This window comes from Cynocephalus volans, chromosome 3 (genome assembly GCF_027409185.1).
Source record: "Cynocephalus volans isolate mCynVol1 chromosome 3, mCynVol1.pri, whole genome shotgun sequence".
NCBI lineage: Eukaryota > Metazoa > Chordata > Mammalia > Dermoptera > Cynocephalidae > Cynocephalus > Cynocephalus volans.
Genome location: NC_084462.1, coordinates 117,739,980 through 117,762,307, shown reverse-complemented (window position 1 = coordinate 117,762,307; position 22,328 = coordinate 117,739,980). Strand labels below are relative to the sequence as shown.

At 36.2% G+C, this 22,328-nt stretch overlaps 1 protein-coding gene across 4 annotated transcripts in view; it reads right to left on the bottom strand.

The window, feature by feature from the left end:
• The window catches only part of NPAS3 (neuronal PAS domain protein 3), an 857,631-nt gene that overhangs the window by 770,058 nt on the left and 65,245 nt on the right, over window positions 1-22,328 (bottom strand). The window lies entirely within an intron of this gene.

Here is a 22,328-nt window from a genome sequence, read left to right as displayed (position 1 = left end):
TAAGTTATATTATATTTAAAATTTCACTACCATATATGTGATTTTTTTCTTTTATAGCTTGACTATACTTTGAACACAGTGTCATGTGGTATAGAAAAGAAGGTACCGGAAAAGGTTGTTACTGAGGTCAGCTATTTGTGCCAATCCCCATTTCCTTCCTATCCAGTCCATTACTCTCAGCACAAGTTAGTTCAGCCTCCCCATGCACTGTTAAAAATATGTATATTGCTTCTGGGAGATCTACTGCCCCTTGTAAATTCACATATTAAAGGGTAGCATAGAAGGGAAAGAAATCTGTAATAGAGCTGTTTATAGCCAAGCACTAAATCATTTAATACACAAAACAAATGTAGATGACTTGAAGGGGGGGTGCAAATATATTACCTCTCCACAATGAACATTCATAAAATAAAATGGGATCTCCAAGCTGCCAAAATTAAGTGGAAGCCGGGCTACAAGACTATCAAAGACAGAGGAAGAGAGAGGGAGAGGAGGGAGAGAGATGGGCAGAGACAGTAGAGAAGGGGAGAGAAGGAGACAGGAAGAGAGAGGGAGAGAGGGAAAGAGACCAATGTAACCTAATCTGAGTAAGTAGTTAACCAGGTGTTAAGTGGGCATTTTAAAAATAAAATTCCTTTCTAACAATCCTGAAGCTCATTATACCAATACATAGTCCCAAAGAGAGAGAGAGAAAGAGAAAAAGGAAGAGGAGAAAATCTTTTAAAAATAAAAAGGACTGAAAAATCAGGATTATAAAATGAATAGACTACAGCTTTTCCAATGATTCCTATTCCTTCTGACACAGTGCCCAAACACATCTTTCTCTGAACTGCCTTGCTATTTTGCCAAAAGAGAAAACTTATTTTCCATCTATGTAAACTCCTAGAAGAGGAGAGAGCAGGAAGACTACTCAATTCAGCCCAAGAAAAATAGAGTCCTTGTGCATATCTCCAAGTGTCTGGCAGTGACCCAATCCCCTGCCAATGCTGGTGGTCCAGGCTGGAGATTATGATCTGACCTGGGAATTAGAAGAGTTTTGCTAACCTCCCTTCACAAGGTCAACTGCAAAAAATGGTGCACTTACAGGGCAGGAAGGAAGGGCATAAAGCACATCACATTTAACACCACCCCTTTCCCTGAGCTGGCACATCCTGGAGAGTCCCTGGAATTGAGCTAGAAAGGATTAAGCCATGCCAGACTCTAATGAGAGGAACAGCTTCAGTGGTACGGGGGGGCGAAAGGAGGAAGGGCGTGACAGGGAAAGGATGAGGAATCCTGAGTTCTGAATTCAAAAAGCCAAATATATTTTTATTTATGTGAAATGTTAATTACCAAAAGCAATCAAAAAGAAAGACTAACAATATATTTAAACTAGCTGTCTGACAAACGAATATGCTACAACTAAGAGGAAGATTGTACAGCAGAAATGAATGAATTGGAAGTAAGGGTATAAAGGACAATAAATTCATGTAAGAAAGAAAACTAAAACGGGAACAGAAAAATGATAGATGTTGACTCCTCCTTCGATCTCCACAAAATGTGAAAAAACAGCAAGACCACCGTGAACAGACGAACAACAACAACAACAAAAAAACATTTAGCGTGTTATTGATGTGTTAGGCTCTAGTGATTTCTGCCTAAACAATTCACAGGAACAGATGTTAACTAAATAGCTACTACAGGTCAGAAACTGTGGTAAAGACTGTGGATACATAAAATCCATACAGAATTCCTACCCTCAAAAATCTTATATGCTAGTGAAGGACAGTTGATTAACATGTAATTACAACTGAACAAAATAAGAGGCACATACAAGGTCATAACCAAACTTGAAGTGTTTAAGATGTCCCAGAAGGCAGCATCTAAGCTGAGACCTGACCACTGAATAGGAGCAACCAGAAGACTAATAGGGAGGAAGCGCTCTGTTTGCATTAAATAATACTCATCTGATATAAACAAATGATTTAAATTTGACATTGCTAATTTACCTAACACAGGATGTGGAATCTTTTTCCTTTCAGGGTAAGCAAGAGAAGAGTCTAGCTGATATTAGCAGAGAAAGTCTTCCATGAAGAAAGGACAGAGAATTAACACATCTTATGTTACATAATCAAACTCCATTTATTCTTCTGGTATCTTGTCGGTTCCCTGTGGAATCTATTTAGACACTCTCATCAAGTCTGAAAGAGCTCACTGGTGTTTCCCAGCCTGGCAAACTTGCTCTGACCAATTTTTCTTGCAGGGCACACCACCAAGTTAATGTCTGGACTGTATCTATTGTTGGGAGTGGGGAAGGTCAGGCAGAAAGAATGAACATTTATTGATCACCTACTATGTGCTTCATGCCTGGTTTATTATATATATTATATATTCAATTTTTATGACAACCCAGCAAGATGCATCTTGGTATTTTTATTTTTCAGATAAGGACAACCCAGCAAGATGCATCTTGATATTTTTATTTTCAGATAAGGACAAGACTGGAAACTTAAAGTGTTCTACCCAAGATCTTACAACCACTCAGTTGCAAAGCCAAGACCCAAACCCTGACTCGTCTGATCCCAAAAGCTTGCTCAAAACCACTTAAGTCAGCTGCCTACCACTTTCCAAAATTTCAGTTATTGCTGCAGAGGTAGCAGCTTCTCTGTTCTCTGTCTCTTTTTTTGCTAAGCTTCTTATTTAAAAATCTGTGAAGACATATATGGTATTTTTATTAGTGGGCACAGAGACCCATTTCAAGAGCATCCTAACAAATTCAGAAATGCACCAATAGGCTAAGAATAAAATGGTTCTGAGAGCATAGCTATAGGGTGAATTTTATTGAAAAAACTATATCTGATTTACAATTTAGATTTTAAGAACTTACTAAAACTTACTATAATTGTGTTCTTTAATATTGAAAGGATTAATTTTCTCCATGTTTGATATTTTCTGCTGACAAAAGTAATACATGCTCATCATGAAAAGTTTGAAAACTACAGATAACTGTGAAGATTAATTCTAGATGTCAACTTGGTTAGATGAAGGAATGCTGAGAAACCTGGTTAAGCAATCTCTTCAGGTGTGTCCATGAGAGTGTTTCCAGCAGAGATTAGTATGAGAGCCTGAGTGGCCTGGGTGTGAAAGACCCACCCTCAGTGTGTGTGGGAACCATCCAATCCGCTGGGGGTCTGGAGAGAACAAAAAACAGAGGACAGAGGTGAATCTCTCTCTTGATCCGCTGGAGCTGGGATACACTCTTCTCTCCTGTCCATGGACATCAGAGCTTGAGACTCTTCAGCTTTTGGGTTCCAGAACTTACACCAAGGACACCATCAGCTTCCCTGGTTTCGAGGCCTTTGGACTTGGACTGAGCCATGCTACCAGCATCCAGTTTATAGACGGCCTATCATGGCACTTTTCTTCATAGCCACGTGAGCTAATTCCCCTGATAAATCCCTCTCATATAATTATAACATATTCTATTGATTCTGTCTCTCTGGAGAACCCTGACTAATACAATAACTATAAACAAATAAAAATTATCTATAATCCCAACATGCACGGTTAGCCTATATAAACATTTTGTTTGATATACTTCTGTATTCTTATGTGTGGGTATCAATACATATGTATGTAATTTTCAATTAAGATCAAAATTGTGAATAATGTTTTGTAACTGGATTATTTTTCATTTAACAATGTATGGTAAATATTTTGCTATAACTCCATAGTATTTAAGAACACAATTTTCAATGAATGAAAGGTATTCTATAGACCTGTGTTGTTCAATATGGAAGCCACTACCCATACGTGACTATTTAAATATAAGGACTTGAATGTGTATTACTCTATTGTCCTATCCAAAAGACATACCAAGTTACTCTCCTAACAAAAACAAAGTGTCTGCTTTTTATATATAAATAAATAAATAAATAAAGTGTCTTCTTTTCCTGCAATTTATCAACACTGTGAACATCTACGGGCAAAATCACTATCTCTTTAATCTTCATACCTCTGCTTTAGCGACTGACGCATAGTAAATGTTCAATAAATAATTCGCTGAATTGAGCTGAGGATGTTAAGGCAAGGCTATACATGGTGGATTTTTTTATACTCCATAAATGTATGTACAATAAACAAACATATCTCAGCTCTCAAATTTAACATAATTGTGTAAATAAACACAAAGTAATATTCAGACAAAAGCTCTATTTGTCATTATTTTATACCAAGACCAGCAAAAAATGTTTCTCTAAAATCCCAAAACTACTGAAGGATTTAAATGCCTAATATGAAAAGGATATATTCTGAATACTCTTCCCATCCACTTTACCAGTACCACATTCAGGTTATTATCAAACTACAGAATCAATCCATCTCTATAATGCCTTTTTAGAATGTATTAGGAATGACAATAATTGTTAACAGCCTACAGATGTATTTCCAGCAGTAGAAAGCATCAACACATGTATGAAAAAAGGTAATTCTGACTCAAAGTCAAATTAGGAAATAAGATACATAAAAGAAATATGGAGATTAGGTCATACCTTCCAATGAAAAGAAATATTCATCCCAAAAGTGATGTCATGGGTCAGCTTTGAATCCAAGTATAAGGTTAACATTTTGTCTCACTAGAAAAAAATGAATTTGACCTTGTAATATTTATAGCACACAAAACTACTACAGACAGATTTCTTTCTGAAAGCCTTCAGATTGCTTCTTGTCAAACCGTCTGTGTGAGAGATATGAAACGTGATCTTAACTCGTACCCATATTTGATGGCGACAACCCACAAGACAGGACTGAGAAAGATTTTAGTGTGGCTTCTTTTTTCTTAACTTGTGTTTGCCACTATTTTTGTTACGTCTGCTTGGAAAAGTTCAGGTGTCTTCAAGGGGAGCCCTAGGATAGAATTGTTTCTTGTTACAAATTGTTCACACTCTTGGATTAAAATTTTAAAGGCAAAAAATTCTGTCAGACCTCAGAAAGGCAAAGTCACATACCCCAACCTTTGACTAAAACATGGTAACTCACTGCAAAGCAACCACAGAACAAAAAATTCTGAACATGACACTGGCAAATAAAATAAGCTATTATTAATCTATTTTGATGAGTATTAAAAATAGTAAAATACATTCTTTATCCCTTTAAAAATTTACAATGAATTAGGGGAAGGAAAGCATTGCAAAGTTTATAGACATGCACTAATTAAACCAACAATGAATAGGGTTTTCTAAACAAAATTAATATTTTTTAAATCTCTGAAAATGTATAATTTCTAATAACTTTAATGGAAATGCCTAGCAGGATGTTAAGACTATATACTTTTGTTTCATCTTTCAAAGCATATGCTTCAATGTATTCTTCAAGTTATTGTGTATTAACTCATAATCTCTATCTTTATTATTTTCCCATAGATATTACAAAGTTTATGCCTTGTATTTTATAAACTAACGTAAATATACCTACTAAAGGCCAAACACATGATTCATCTGGCATGCTTAAAAACATGGTAGGTGAGCAGGAGGCTACAGAGGAGAGGCAGCTGGTAAATGAGGTGGGAAAAGTATAGGGTTTGGGGTCTGAGAGATGTGGGTTTGAATGTCCAGCTTTCTGTAACTTTGGGCATATTACCTAACTAACCTCTGTGAGTCTCCATTCAGTTTCCTCATCAGTACACTGTAGATAATGATATCTGCCTTGATATGTGGTTTTCATAAGTGGTAACAATTATTGTTCTCTTATCACTCCTATTACAATTATTGTATTGTCCCCTCCTACAAGAACCTAATTGGAGAAAGCATGTGACACAGTCAATACCACAAAATATTGCGTATTTGATTCTATTTATTATAAAATTTAATGTTAAGTTATGCATAAAGATTAAAAGTGCTGAGGGAGTTCAGAAGAGAAAAGATAACATTAGAGTGCAAATAATTCGGGATGACTTCAGGGAGAAGGGAGTTGTTCTTTGCTTTGAAAAATAGGTGGGATTTAGGAGGACGAGAGGGTGGGGGCCCACGTGGGAAAGGAATTTTTATGTAAAAATCCCTAATTATTAAAATCCTATACAGCCCAAATCAAATGTGTCTGCAGGCTGATTTTGACTATTGGGCCATAATTTGTGACTCCTGACATAAAAGAAATGTGCATATTTGGAGAAAGCAAGGAAACTACTCAGGCACTTAGGTAAAGGTAATAGTAAAAATAACTACCAGCTACCGAGATGTGCCAATTACCCTCTGTGTCTCAATTTTCTCTTCCGTAAGATGGGGATGATAGTTCTTAATTCAGAGAAAAGACTTAGAACATTTCTCAATTTTAGTAATCATTCATACAGTGGCTTCAATTTTCATGCTACTGATGCTGATGATGACATAGTACCAGGCCCTGTGCAATGCACTTTTCTTAAATGGCATCATCTACTCCTTGTGATAACCCTGCAAGCCACATAGCAACAAACTGGAGATAATGGGTTGAGTAGAGTTGAATGGAAAAATGTTGGACTTGATACCATAAAAAGTATCAATATTTTAAAAGGATCGCTGTGGCAGAAGCAGGACAGTCAAAAAGCATAATAGCCACTGAGATCCTTGTTGTCCAGGCAATGAGGGTCTGAGAGGTACTTTGAAAGCAGTAGAAATGAGGCAGCAAGAAAGAAATTCTGACCCCCAAAAAAGGGGGAGGGCACACGATTTATTGTCCTTATAGTTCATGGCCATTTATTGAGTGCCTAAAATATGCCAAATAATGTGTTCAGCATTTTTATGTTAATTATTTCACTTTATTATTCCAGTATTACTCTGGGTAGTTATCATTATCATTTGTATTTTGATAGATGAGCAAACTGGGGCTAAATTTTACATCGCTTGCCTAGAGGAATACAGCTGGTCAGCAGTGTGGTCAGGATTTGAACCCAGATTTGTCTGACTCCAAAATCTAAACTATGCCAGCTCTCACATACTGATACTTAAGATGTTATATATGCTAGCTCATTGTAAGAATTAATTAATACTGATTTCTTCATTCTTCAGAATGCATGTCTTGGATATTTGAAGTTTTATTCTTGACTAGATATTGTCAAGGCACATCCACTTCTAAACAAAGAATGTAAATTCCACTCACCAAGCATCAAGATTTTGAAAGGTATTAACACTACAGACAAGTCATTTTAACAATCTGACAAAGTATATAAATAACATCCATGGCATTGTTCATGAAAACCAGCTTATTTGTGAAAATAATTATTATGCCTTCCTATTGGGTCCAGCTTTGTAATCAGGCAGAAGAGAGACTCACATAAAGGCAAAGCAAAAGAAGTTTCTATACGGCAAAATCAAAAAGTTAATTTCGTGAAAACAGCCATTTTAAATGGGGTTGTTTTGAAGACATTGTTCATATCTATTCAAATAGACCCCAGCCCGACCAAAATGTTAATCTGTCACTCCTAACTGATCCTTTACAAAGCCTTAGACCACTGCTTACAAAAGGAATGTAGTTTATTACAGTTGTTGCACTCCAAATGAATATTGATTTCAATCTCAGAATGCTATGAAAGGACTCGCATCAATTACACAGTACATCAGAGTCATAATGCAAGTTACCTAGTTCCAATGATGCACACAGCAAATCAATCACTCACTTTCACACACCTTTGAAGAGACACCAGCCACCATGAGCTTCCTTTATCTGAACCTTAAAATAAGCCATGCAGTGCGAAGTGCTGACAGAAAAGGAAACCATCCCCAGTTTTAAAAACTATAGGCTACTGTCAGGAAGCCATTATAATTACTCCCTTTCAAGTGGGCTGTGTGTTAATACAAATACAAATGAGGGGGTAAAAAAATGAAGCCTTAATGACAGCATTATGAGGGGAGGTTTCTCCTTTACATTATTTATTTATTCAATGGAAAATTATTTGGCAATTATGATAAAGCAACTAGAGGACAATGACTTTCCTTTGAATCGCTAATTAAAATGCTGATTGCCTGTGGAGTGAGATGTGCAGTTATGGTCAAACAAGAACTTGCATTGTGCTGAACAGCTTGGGCCGCCTGACACCTGGGTGGGGAGAGGAGGGCATGAATCAGGCACACACTTCACTACTAAAATCAGACTCATTTTTATTCAAGACAATTCTAACATAATGTTATAAATCTGGGCAAGATAATACTGCAGCCAGTAATCTTAAGAGATTAAAAAGTACGAAAGGAAGAAAATCCAGGTTCTAAAATGAATAACCTTATGAAGTCTGAGAGTATATTTGATACATATCAAGTAGCTTTTCATGTGAAAGTTATTTTTTTGTAAGTTTTGCACTTCTTGTGTTCTTAGATTTCTCTACAAGCTACCTTTATGTAGAAAAAAACATCAAAGAAATGTCACCTTCTTAACTCAACATAAATGCTCTTTAAACACAGATGATTTCTCTTCAATAATGGAAGAAATGTCTTACAATTAATTGTGAAGAGGAAATTATCTTTCTTGTATAATGAGTTCAGTGCTTTGAATTTTACTAAATAAAATTATGGTTTTCCCAATAACACTGAAATAGTCATCATTTTCAAAAATGAAAAATATATTTCTTATATTTTCAACTTGTTTATGTGCTAAAAAATAAAAGTCAATTAAATTTGTAAAGTTAAAGGAGAATAGGTGACTTTAATCAGTTACATTTATCATTAGAAAATGCATTCTTTTGAAAGATTCAGTCTCTCACAGAATGATAAATTCTTAGATTTGGAAGAGAATTTAGAGGTCATCTATCCTATCCCATCCAATTTGGAAATTCCCTCCACAGTATCTCTCAGGAAGTCCTGCCTTTGCCACAACTTGGAAAAGACGATGTTTAGCACTCTGAAAGGCAGATCATTCTACTTCTGAATGGTTCTGAAGGTCAGCAAAAATGTAAAGGTCCAACTGAGTTTCCCACAACTTCTACCCCTGGAGCCCATTCTGCCACTGGATAAATCAATCCCTCTTTCAAATGACACCCTTCTAATGTTTTAAGACAGTTCTCATGTTTCCTTCAAAGTTTCCAGTTTTCCAAACTTATTACCTCTAGTTCTTCCAGCTAGTCTTTTGTACCTTTGTGTCTATCCTCCAATCTGTCTCTCTTAACAAATGGCTGGAGAAAAACAAAAAGACATATATCCCAGATGTGGTCAAATTATTCAAGTGTAGTAGGACCAGTTCAGGGTTTTTTTTTCTGTTTCTAATTTTTAAAGCCATGACAATGAATCATATGCATCTTGTAGTCAATTAACACCTTTAGATCAATTTTATACAAAGGATTTGTTAATAAAAGTACAAATTTTATCAACTTTACATTTATTCCTCTTAGATTTCATTTTCATAGTCCATTATTAATCCTGATAAAATCCGTTCCTGTCTATTTGGTGCTATTTAAACTCTCTAAGCCTTAGTTTCCTCATGTATAAGATGCTCAGCACAGTAAATTCTAAATAGGCACTAGCTACCATTTATGGAGTATTCATCAAGTGCCAGGCACAAATGCAAAGGGTGCTATGTGCACCACACACAACTAGGAAATACCATTTCCATTTCATAAATGAAAGTAACTAAGGCATAGAGAGGTTTGGTAATTTGCTCAAGGTCACTCAGCTAGTGACAGGGCCAGGCTTTAAGTTTAGGACACCCTTAACCACCACACTATGAATGACCATTCCTCTTAATTTTCTGACTTGTAAAACGTTTAGAAATGGGACTATGATAAACTGTTAAACAGAATCAGATTAAAGTAGCATCTCTTTAAAGACCAGCCTTCAGTTTGATTTATTTATCTTTGGAGGGTCATTTGCTCAAAAACCCATGAATCCCTCACCACACAATACACAATCCACAAAGAGTCCACAATCATAACATACTTTTCCAAGTGACTTGAAAAACTAGGATATACTATGCCTTGGGAATTTCCCTACAGATTCAGTAACCACATTTTTTAAAAGAGGAAATCAGGTTAGCTTGGCACCCTGGCTGGCATATAGTGACTACTGTCTTTCTCCAAGTGTTATCGATTCATCCATTTAATAGATCCCATCCCAGAACAAGTCTAATTTTAGGCATTCATTTTTTTCAAAAATATCAGGAAATTGGCTCATCTGTCCTCTTTCCTGGATTTTCCAAAGATTTCCAAGAGTGGTTCCACAATCCCAACTGAAAATTCCTTTAGTGCCATGAGATGAATTTGCAACAATTTAAAGCTGCTAGGAGCTCATTTAGAATCCCTACACCTACTTGAGGTTTTCAGGTTCTTTTAGTTACGGTTGTGCTGCCCTTTACAATTTAATAAACCATTATCCTTTACAGAGAAAACAGAAGTTAAATAGAATTTAGTAGTGTTACTTTCTCTGTAGTCATCTTTTAACATTATACCATCTGTTCCAAACAATGCAAATTGGCAAATATTTATGGAGCACCTAGAATGTGCAAATATTTTTTTATGAGAACAAAGGGAACAGAAAGATGACACAGTGTGCTTAGAAATCAAGAAGCAGGAGGGGCAGAAGGCAGGAAGGGAGTTATAAGACAGAAATGGTTAAGTATAATACAAAAGAGAAATAAACACGTAGGTGAACAAACAAACTGCTACAGGCTCCCATAGAGGAGGGGCCAATTAAGCAATAAACTAGATCTTTTTTTTTCTCTTTTTCTGTTTCCATACATAACTTAAATCTTTTTTCATAGTTTTATGTATTGTGTGTACTTTGAAAACAGGTGTGTGATTTTTTTAGACAACCACTCTCATCTTTGTTGAGGCCATCTATTATTGTCAGAATTTTATTATTAGAACCTGCCATACCACAGTCCATCTTCACTCAATCACCTTTTTATTCATTCTTTTGTCCATTTATTACACAAATATTACTATGTCAACTAAATATCAGGCAGCATTTTAAAATCTTACATCACTGAATCACACCTATCACATTTTTAGATTATCTACCATGGACCAAGAGCTGTAGAGTCACTGGCCCTGCATTTAAGCAGCTAAAACCTTTTTTATGTGAATTTTTAAAAGAATCTGCTTCCTAAATTCTCAGGTGACAGTTCTACCTATATACAGTCTTCACTTAACCAACAAATTCTCCCTCAACTTAGAAATAAATTGAGGGTAGACAATCACTCCATTCTTTCCTCAATCATTTAAGAGATTATTTTTTAAGACAAATCATAAATTTTTCAGAATCTTGGCAGACTATCTGTAAAGATAAAATTCCCCAGCATTACTGTACCTACCCCAATGACAGTTTTACAATCCCAACAATTAAAACATCATCCATTTCAAAAGGTGGCCAACAACTACTTCTGTTCAATTATTTCATCCACCCCCAAATGTGTTTTTATATTTCTGGTATTTAAAAATGTTACTTAAATACTATTTCCGTTATCAAAATAATAAATGTTCACTGCTAAAACTTCTGAAAATACAGAAAAGTAGTAAAACAAAAACAATTACACAATATTTTACTGCCTGGAGGTAATTTCCTTAACATTTTTGGTGTCTTACCTTCCTAAATATATGTAGTGGTATGTGTGTGAATACACATATATATGTCCATGTATCCATATATGTTCTGTGTATGTGCTTGTATGTGTGAATACTGCACGTATACCTAATGTCACATATAGTGAGTCCTCTCTGTATTTTTATTAATCTGTTTCTCATGCGGCTGGGGGGGTGGGGAATTAAGCCCTTCCATTGCAAGTCTTTCTCCTTAGTCCTTAGGCCAAGATTTGCTTACATTCCTTATGCCATAATTTATTTTCCTCCTTAAAATCTATACTTGATAGCCAGCATACAGTCATCTGACCATATTGACCCCATCCTCATTATTGCTATGGTTTCCAGAGAATTTTCAGGACCTTCACTCACCCTTCTTCTTTATTAGTCAAATATTAATTTTATGTTGTGTTTATTTTGTTTTACCAGCCCTAAATCTTGATTTAAAGCTCTCTTGGCCCTAAAAACAAGCCCCTTGTCAGACTCATTCTTCACAATTTTGAAAACTAGAAAAACAGATGAAGACATTACCTGCTCCTCAAACCTTGGAAGTTAGAGCCTAAAGCTTTAGAGATACATTCCCAGCCGCCTCCAGCCATGTCACTTCTAAATACAGAGCTGATATCAGCCCCTGGGTTCAAAGAGATTTAATAGACCAGTCATCAATTCTAATATTCTCACTCCAGGAATGTGGTGTATCTCTCATAAAGCCATTTCCAGTTTAACCACAGCCCCCTTCCACTGCTCAAGAGAGATGACTGTAGTATTTGGAGTCACTGCATCAGATTCCTCTAAACAACTCAGCCCCTGTGAATATTCCTTATTGTTGAGCAGAGTACAAACAGTCCTTCCTCTGCAGGCTCTGCCTCATGCTCCAGGGGAGTAGCTCGCATCAGCTGCAGAGCTCTGGTGGGGCAGAGTTGCCTCTTCTCTTTCTACACGGAATCAGGCTCCTACACTCACCAACCTCTTGATGTTGGTTTATAATTATCTACTGATGCTCTTTTCTTCTTGGAATATGTGTTTCATTCAGTTTGCCCTGATCAAAAAATAATCTAAGAAAGAACATTATCACCCAAGTACTTAAAACAGCAAACTTTCTCTCCACAGTTCAACAAATTTATTTACTAAAAGAACAAATGTGATTTATTATTTTAATATATTCAGCTTTCATTTTGTGTCATTTGGTCATTTAAGATATGTCATATATCATATTACAGAGACTATTTAATAATGATTTTATCAGTATGTGGTCATCATTTTAAGATTAGTTCAAAAGAATGGTATACAATATTTCATTACAATTGTGGCATTTTAGTAGATTATTTTAAATTGAGGACACTAATTACAAGCATATCTCTATAACTTTAACAGGAACAAAAAGCAAATGTATCCTCTACAACTATTATTTCTATCTATTTTAACACTAAAATATGGTACTATGAAATACAGTCCTAAAAAAATAATCTAATCTAGAAATAAATAGTACAGTTCTCTTGTCCCTTAACTATCTCTGCCATAAAATTCATCTTAACACCCTCCCCAAAATAACATGACTATACATTTTAATGTTACCTAAAAATTAACATTTTTCTCTCTTTGCCTATTATAAACAAAATTGTGGGGATTTTTTTTTTTTAATATTTGCTTTTCTGATTTGAGGCTGTGTCTGGACTCATACTACATCAGTTTATAACAGTCAAATTTTAAAACAATGTGACTGCAAAATTAAGGTACACCTTCATCAGATCCTGACTCGAAAGATAGCGTATTACAAAATGTTTCCCTATCAGTGTGACACTCACACAGGTATAAATTCCTAAGGCCAGACTGACCATAACATTGACATACAGCTCATAAATTGCTGACCACTGTGGTCAGTCTACTACCTTTGCTAAGTTATTGAATTTCTCAAGTTTCATAATGTTCAAAGATTTTCTGTAGATCCAAGGCCTATGCAATAAATACATCGCATACCCATTCTATTAGAGGTAGTATTCTTACCTAACATTCATTTCCTATATTTTCTATAAAACTTTCAAAATTTTAAGGACTATAAATTTCATGTGCTATAATCTTAAACTTAAAAATTACAAGTCCTCATTCTTTATACTGTTTGGAATGTAAATGTCTGCCTAACTATTTTTGTAAGTCATTCTCTAATGTCTTTTTTAAATGTGTGGTTTCACATTCTCTTTGACCTTTGACTAACACCCCAAACCTAGGCCCTGCCCAGAGATAATCACTGTCATCAGAATGGTATGTATTCCCTTAAGCTTTTGCCTATAAATTCACAACCATATCTTTACATCCACAGAGACTATGCAGTATTCTTTAGTGACTTGTTCGTTTAGTATAAATGGTATCATGTTGTATGTATCATTTTATAACTTGCTTTTTTTATCCCTCAAAAAAATGGTTCTGGGAAGAAACTTCCTCATCAGTAAAAAAAAAAAAAAAAAAAAAAAAAAATACATGTAACACATTCTTTTTAACTGTGCAGATTTCCACAATTTGTTTAACTAGTTCTCTATCAATGAACATTTGAGATGTTTCCCTTTTTTTCACTATTACAAATAACGCTGCAGTGATAATCCTTGCTAATGTTTCTCTATTATTCACTATGGCATTTTATGAAGAATTATTTTAATTAAGCACACATGTTAATTATGTACAATTTTTCAATAAACAATATAATACATGGTATTTTTTTTACTGCTTAACTCAAATAAATTTCAACTATGGCTTTTGTCTATACCAATATTAAATTTGAGATCTATCCTCACACTAGAACAGGTCAGCAAAATATGTCTCATGGGCCAATCCCATTCATTGCCTATTTTTGTAAATAAAGTTTTATTCGAACACAGCCACACTCGTTTTTTAACATATTGTCTATGTCTGCTCTTGTTCTACAACAACAGAGCTAAGTAACTGTGACAGACACCAAATGGCCCACAAAGCCAGAAATATTTACTATCTATCCCTTTACCAAAAATGTTTACCAGCCCCTACACTAGATCATGGAATATTCTTCCTCTGGAAATTTTTCTCTATTTCTACGAAGTGCAAGTTAAAGGGTCAATATCTTTATATTTTAAGTGTAAGAAATGTATAATGGCACTTGCTTCTAAAAAACAAAAAGTCCATATCTGCTGAATAAACCAATATCTCTTTTGACTATGCAATATGAAGCCATATCTGCTTAACCTTCATAAAAGTTAGGTATTGAGTGATTAATTAAATTAAGGAATCCCCTTAAAATTAAATAGGTTATCCAACAACTTGACTGGTGATGTAGGTAGCCATTTTGAAGAAAAATACAAACTTTTAAAGTGATTTACCTACGGTAGCCTAGCAATATTTAATAATATCTGAGATATGGAAGGACAAGATTATACAATGAAACAACTAGAGAGGGAAGCCAAGTGACTCATGCTTCTGGGCTTCTCTGCACCCTTTGGCATGTTGAGATTGTTGCACTAGATGCTACTAAGATCCTTCTCTGTCCTTACATTCTATGGCTATTAGAATTCACACTTAAAAGAGGGTACTTATAAGAGGAACTCCATTTATTTAAATTAATACTTAAAATTACCACAACATTCACTGACAAGCTTTATGTTCTTATGACTGCAAAATTTATATTAATGTGAGAAATTGGTACAAATGAATAACCAAAAAAAAATCATAATTTGAGTTTATTTACTCTATGTTCATGTACAATGAACTGGTATTTACAGAATTAATTACTAATGATTCTGTCACTTATTTAAAACAATATAAGGAGACCCAAAGCATTCATAGCTAAATTTCTCTTATTAGAATTATAAGTGTGTTCTGATTGTTTTCAACTCAACTTTCCAGGTTGTGCTACACTTGTAGTAAAAGAGAGCAGTGCTTTCAGACATTGTCTAATATAAATGTCGAAGTTTTCTTCAGCATTTCTCATTATGAACCATTATAGAAGCTATAAAGAGGGTCCCAACAGTTGTACAAAGCACTGAATTCCCACTTTATTCTCCCTTACAGACAGAAAGAATGGAGAAATGAGTCGACTAGTTTTGTTTGATCAAAAATAATAGTAATAATAATTATTTCTCAATTATTTGCTGATTGACAGTTGGCAGACTTTTTAGAGACCTCTTGGTGACTTGACTGCTTAGTCTCTTAGACGACCAGCCTGTGGTAACCCATGGTTGCCCCTCCTCATGGGAACTACTTTAAAAAATATTAGTGCATTAGTTTGTTCGTGGTGCTGTTATTGTATGAAAAGAACAAGGAAGAGGGGTGGAGAAATAATTGCTTTTCCCTACCAAAGTCTTAGGTCTAGGGTGGATCCAGGACCCAGTTTGCCCAGGACAACTGGCTTTATACCTGGTTGTCCTAGAGTAATTATGAGTAGCCCCCACTTTCCTCACAAAATACCCCAGATTGAACCACAAATCATGCGCTCACTCCTGTTAGATCCAGCCTTTCTCCCTTCATCTTTGCCTCCTCTCGGGCCTCCTCTCCATCTTTTCTTTCAGAGTCCTGATTAGGAAGGTTCTGAAGGGAGAAGGGGAAACACGGGGTTGGAAAAACTGATAGAGTCAGAAACAAGCAGGGCTCCAGAGATCTGGAGAGCAAGAGGAGAAAAGGAAAGTAGTAAATCATATAGAGTGAGGGGAGAAGTCTGAGGTCAGCATCAATGGCTCCCTGTCTTCTGGTCAGTCAGCTGGGTTGGGGGAGGGAGTTCCATGCTTCCAAGTTTAGCAGTTAGGCTTGAAGGTTAACTGTTAGGGGCAGAGTTTCTGTGGGAGACTGTTGTCATAATCATAAGGACTCAGGTCAGTATCACAAGGACAGGTTACAGAAACAAACTGAAAGGAATATCCTTGTCCAAACTTCTAAAGTGAGACTGAAGACTCTTCAGTGCTATCATGGGAGCCAACATTTGAAAAAATGGGGGACGCTCCCTGAATCCTGAAGACCCACCCACCAAGTAATGTCCAAGGTGCAGTTGTTCGAACAACTTTGAGACTTCCACTGCCTATAAAGCTAGAACTTCCCCTTCAACTCTAGTCTTTCAGACCCTCTCCCCTAAATTAAAGGGTTCCCTCTATTTTCTGGCATAAATGATTTCAGAGTGAGTTTCCGCCTTAGAGATGCCATTCCTAGGTGAAAAACATTGTCTGGTTAGAGTTCCAACTTTCTCAGAGTCTGGGGATCCAACTCCCAAATGTACCTTCCTCATACTACCATCAGCTGAGTACTGGGAAGCTGAAGGACTATGATACCATATGACTTGTGCTCCCAAGAAACCACCATAGAGGCACTAAGGGATCACAGAAAGGGATCACAGAATAACAATACTAAAAATTATTATTATAGTTTTTGTTATATAGCTAACACTTACTGAGTTCTATCTACTCATTAGGCTCTTTTCTAAGTGCTTTACATTTATTAATTCACTTAATCTTCACACAACCTTAAGAAAGATGGTATTATTCCCATTTGACAGATTAGAAAACTGAGGTTAACTAATTTGCTCTGAGACACATATTAATTAGCAGTATAACTGGGGTTCAAACCAGGGTAGTTGGGCTCCAGATCCCACCCATTCAATTACTTTATTATAGTAACTCTCTGATACAAAATGTTTCTAAAATTTTAGGGTGGGTGTGGTCTTAAAAATAGTTTTGATGGTTAAGAGACCACAACATCAAACTGCAATAACCCAAAGAAATTCCAGTAAGTCACTCACACTATTTTTGAATTTTCCCTTGAAAATTAAAATTAAAATGTTAGGGATAATGCTTTCTACTTTCCCATATTCCTATGAAGCAAATAATAATCTTAAATCCTTCAACTATTACAAAGTTTATGCTGTAAAAATCTTACTTCGATTTTTTTCTAAACCAAAATAACCTGCCAAAATATTCAGGGAAGAGAGCTCATGATGGTATTATATTCCTTTCTGAAAGCTTCATTTAGACACCTACCAGAGACCCCTTCACGGACACAGAAAAATCTTAAACTGTCTCTATTTGATTGTGCTTGCCTAAGGCATTAAGTTCAATCCACCATGTCGCACCTCAGTAACTCGACACAGACTAGAAAATTCTTACAGTCAGCTTCCCCAAGGGATTTGTTAAGTTTCACATGCATTTAGTTGTGCAGTTGGCCTGTTCAAATTGATAAACTTGTAGCTAAATTCTTTCTGCAGCAATGGGCTATTGGGTTTATTTTTTTATCACCAAGAGAATAAATATTGCAAAAGAAGCTATTACTATGTGTTAGTGTTACCCATTAGTTTTTAGCATAATTGAGCTTACATTCCAATTTCTTGGTAACTGATAAGTATTTATTTCAGTGGATGTGGTTAAAAGGTGAAAGGGATTAAAAAGGGATAATACTAAAATATATTTATAGCCAAAAAAAGGAAGGGAATTCTGCTGTCTTAAATTGAGCCAAAAAATGAAACAAAAATCATGAATAAAATTCTTATTTTAATTAAAACTCTCAAGCTATACAATACATGCCTATCTATGTACAGGGGAACTCTTTCAACGGATATGCCCATGAAAATGCTCTAGCCTCACATTGCCAAGGTCATAAATCCGATAACAACAAAGTCAGAACTAGATCATTCTGCAATCAGAGCTCTTTCAAATATCCTTCTGTTGATGTCTGTAGGACATCTGCATCTGAAAGTCTTCTGCAAGCTAAAACTGAACAGGCATTAAATCAACAACTTACAGACATTCATATCGTCACTCATTCCCAATTTGTTACCATCAATATTACACTGCCATCAGAATTTGCAAGAGCTATCTCTCACCTCTTGTTACCAGGTATTAATAAGTCCTATTACTTACCTTTACATTGTTTCACAACTAGAAGTCTATCAGGGATCTCTATTTGAGATCCCTGGCTTTAGACTTTAACCTTCTCCTATCCTGTAGGGCACAGGGCCACTGCACTGTTTGTCTGAACAAAGCTTTGTTTGTCTTAACTCCATCTCTAACAATTTGTATTTGTCTATTTACAACTTGACAGGATCCTACACACAACCATAAGAATTCTTTTCCATGAATAAGTTTTGATTCCTATTCTCAGAAACCATCAATGGCTCCTAACTGCCTCTTGAATCAAATGAAAACTCCCTCACACTTAAGTGCCTTCATCTCCATTCAATACATTTATTCAGCAAGTATTTGTTGAGTAATCACTTCGTGCCTAGTTATATACTAGGCCTTATGGGAAATTATAGGATGTATAGTTCCTGCCCTTATGGATCTTAACAATCAATGTGGAAAGACAAAACATGCACACATTAAACACTTTTACAGCAAAACAAGGCTATATGTGACTAAACAACCACAGGAGCGAGTAGTACACACAAGTCAAAGACTACTAAGAACCAATGTGTTTGTGGTAGGCTTCATGAGTTACACATGACATAAGCTGGGGCTTGCTCCAGAAAGGTGCAGAATAGCACTTTCTCCTAGGGACACTCATGGCTCAGGGTGGGAATTAGCATCCTCTAAATCAGAGACTAATGTGACCAGCCTGCCTTGAGTAAAGCCTTCTTGTGATTGATAGTCCAAAAGGAGGCTAACTGGGAAGGAGGTAGGGGCAGGATAACAGTGCTTCTTTAAGTATAAGCTGAGGAATTTGGAATTTATCCTCAGGTTGCTGAGTGAGAATGTAGCAAGAAGAAAGTGATTATTCATCTTGAAGCAATATCCAGGGTGGAATTTTAGGGAGTAAATTATTGTACCAGTGCTACCATTAGGAGATAAGGCCACTAACAAGAGTGTGCACAGAAGGAAGAAGAAAAGAAAGAACAGATTGAAGAAATGTTCTGAAGGAACACTGTTAAATATAGAAAGTAAAAAAGAAAAAAAGGTTAACAGGGACTCTGAGGTATTATGCTAAGGTAATAAAAGAATGAAGAAATTATTGATTAAAAAATAATGAATAATGAAGCCAGGAAAGTAGGGGGTGGTGAGTTTGAGGTGATGGCAGGTTTACCTAGGCTTTACCTAAGTTCAGCAGGCAAATTGAAGAGACTAAGCTAAACTTCAGGTGAAAATAAGGATGTGATCTAGATTCATAGGATACTAGCATAAAAGTGATAGCGAGAGACTGCTATGTGTTTCCCAAAGCCCATGCCTTTTTCCTCCTGAGCATCCAACTACACTACCTTTCCAAGGCTCTTGGATGCAGGTGTAGCCGTATGACTGAGTTCTGGTCAGTGGAATGTAGGCAGGATTACTCCCAAGCTGGGCCCACAGGTCCCTCCTACAGATTATCCTCCATCTTCTGTCCCTTCCGCCGGTTGAATAAAAAAGGCTATTAGAAACTACAGGAGGACTTCTAGAACCTAGAATTTAGCTGGAAGAAACTTGGATCCCTGAATAACTGCACAGAATAGAGACCCACACACAGATTCCCATTGGATCTGATGTACAAAAGTAATATTTGATTGTATTAAATCACTGACGCTTAGGATTGTTTGTTACAGCAGTTAGCCAACTCTGATATGGTTGGTTTTCCAAAAGAAATCTATGTCCTACAAAAACACAGCTGTTTAAGCAAACCTTATTGTCATCTACAAATAGCTGGCCTATACCCTCTGTTTTTTTCATTTCATGCTTACTTCCTAGAGTAATTTCCCCCACACTAATCCTTGTCCTTCCTGTCCTTAATATTTTTGCATAAGTTTTACATCCTGTATTAAAACAGTTCCTGACTTACACCAGCTGACAATAGTCACTGCAATCGTTTCCTCAACTCCACAGCACTTGTGCAAATATCTCTATCCATCTGTAACTGGTTATGACTATGTTTTTATGTTTATTTTATCTGTTATCATGTATCTCCATTTATATTTGTTCCATTAGATTATAAACTCAGTACAAACAAAGATTGTGTTTCCTATTTCCTTCGTAATTTCCTACATGCCTCATATATTGCCCTACACTGTCAGTGCTTCATAAACTCAACTAATTGAAGTTCTACCTTCTACTCATATACTTGCACCAGATGTGTAACAACTCACAAAATCTGTGCCTATAACATAAATAAATGCACAGTCTCACAGTGGCACCCTTGTTTATCCAGCATCACCAGGGAATGAGCTGGCCCACAGAGTTAATCTTGGCAATCAAATATAACACAGCATGGAGGAACACAGTAGCTAAAGAACATGGCACACGAGGCTGAAATGCTCTCTAGTAAATTGCATGTTGGCAATAGTCATTCAAATAGGTCTCTGTAAGACTTTGGTATCAAACAAATTCAAATTGATCAAAATTGGTTTACATTTGTCCGAACTGGGCAAGAATTGGTAAAAATATTTTAAGTCATAAGTTGTTGACATTCTCCAGACATCATTAGATCCTGTGGCCAGCAACTCCTTCTTTAAGCCTCAACTCCATAACATGGCACCTGTCACCTCCTCTATTCCCCCCAGCAGAGGGAGTAGCTCCCTCCTTCATGTACTAGGTCATTCTGTATAAATGTCAACTATAGCATTCATCACACTGTGGTCACTGTGAGCTTTTCTGTCTTCTTCGCCCCAACTCACTGCAAACACCTTGAGGACAAAGACTGAATTTTCCTCTTCAAATCCCCAGAGCCTATGTAGCACTTGTAGCATCCTAAGCTATATTATTCAGAATATTTTTTATTATAAGGAACAGAAAACCAAGCTAAACAACCTTAAGGGAAAAAAAGAAATCATGTAACAGTAAGGATAACTAGGACTAAGAAAATATATCACTGACAGATTTTTCCCCCAAATTATGTTATTTTGGAGCATCTTTACCAAAGGTAAGTAGCTTAAGTTAAAATTGTTTCCCCTCCAAAATATCAAAGGAAATAATTAGAAAAATATACATGCAATTATAGAAATAAACATACTTTATGAGTGAAATATACAGTGGGTAATCATTTACAAAATGCAACTGTGTTAGACAAAAAATACAACATTTATAATTATCCCCATCTAAATCCTCACAGTACTCCTATTGTAAATCAAGGTAGAGAAAAGAACTGGATTTTTTTTTTTTTTTACCATATTCAATAACAAATTAAAGAAACAAGAACTACTGTTTGAAAAACAAAATTACTGGTTAAAACAAACTTTGAGTACCCGCTATGTTCCTTTTAGGTTGTAAATGGACATGAGGAACACAAACATGAACAGGATGTGGGTCCAGCCCTGAAGGAGCATACAGTGTAATGAAGGAAAGAGGCAGGGACACCACTACCCTCAATACAGTAGGATGCAGGCTGTGGAGGGGGCATTCGAGAGCAAGGGAGGTTGGTGGGGGAAAAATGCTACTGCCTGGGTAAGTGGCAAGAGCAGAGGCTATTGCACAGTGGAGCTGGCACTTCTGTTCTTCTTCAAAGGGTATGGTTGGGCTTTACCAAGAAAGAAGACAGGGAGAACACCATAAGCCAAAGTACAGAATGACAAAAGAATACAAACTGTTTAGGAAACAGCATCTATTTCCCTATGGGTGGGAAAAAGACTATAGGGAAGGAAGACCAGGACTGGAAACTAGAAGTTAGGTTGCAGCCAGATTGTTTGTGAAGGGTCTTATACAGGCAGCTGGAGAACCTGGAACTTCATTCTGTACACAAGGGAGAGCCAAGTTTGTTGGCTTGTTTTTAATTGAAGTGAAATTTGTATAACATAAACGTAATCATTTTAAACTGAACACTTCCCTGGCATTTATTGAATAAGGCATGCAGCCACCACCTCTAATTCCAAAATATTTTCATCATCCCAAAAGGAAACCCCATACTCATTAAGCAGTTGCTCCCC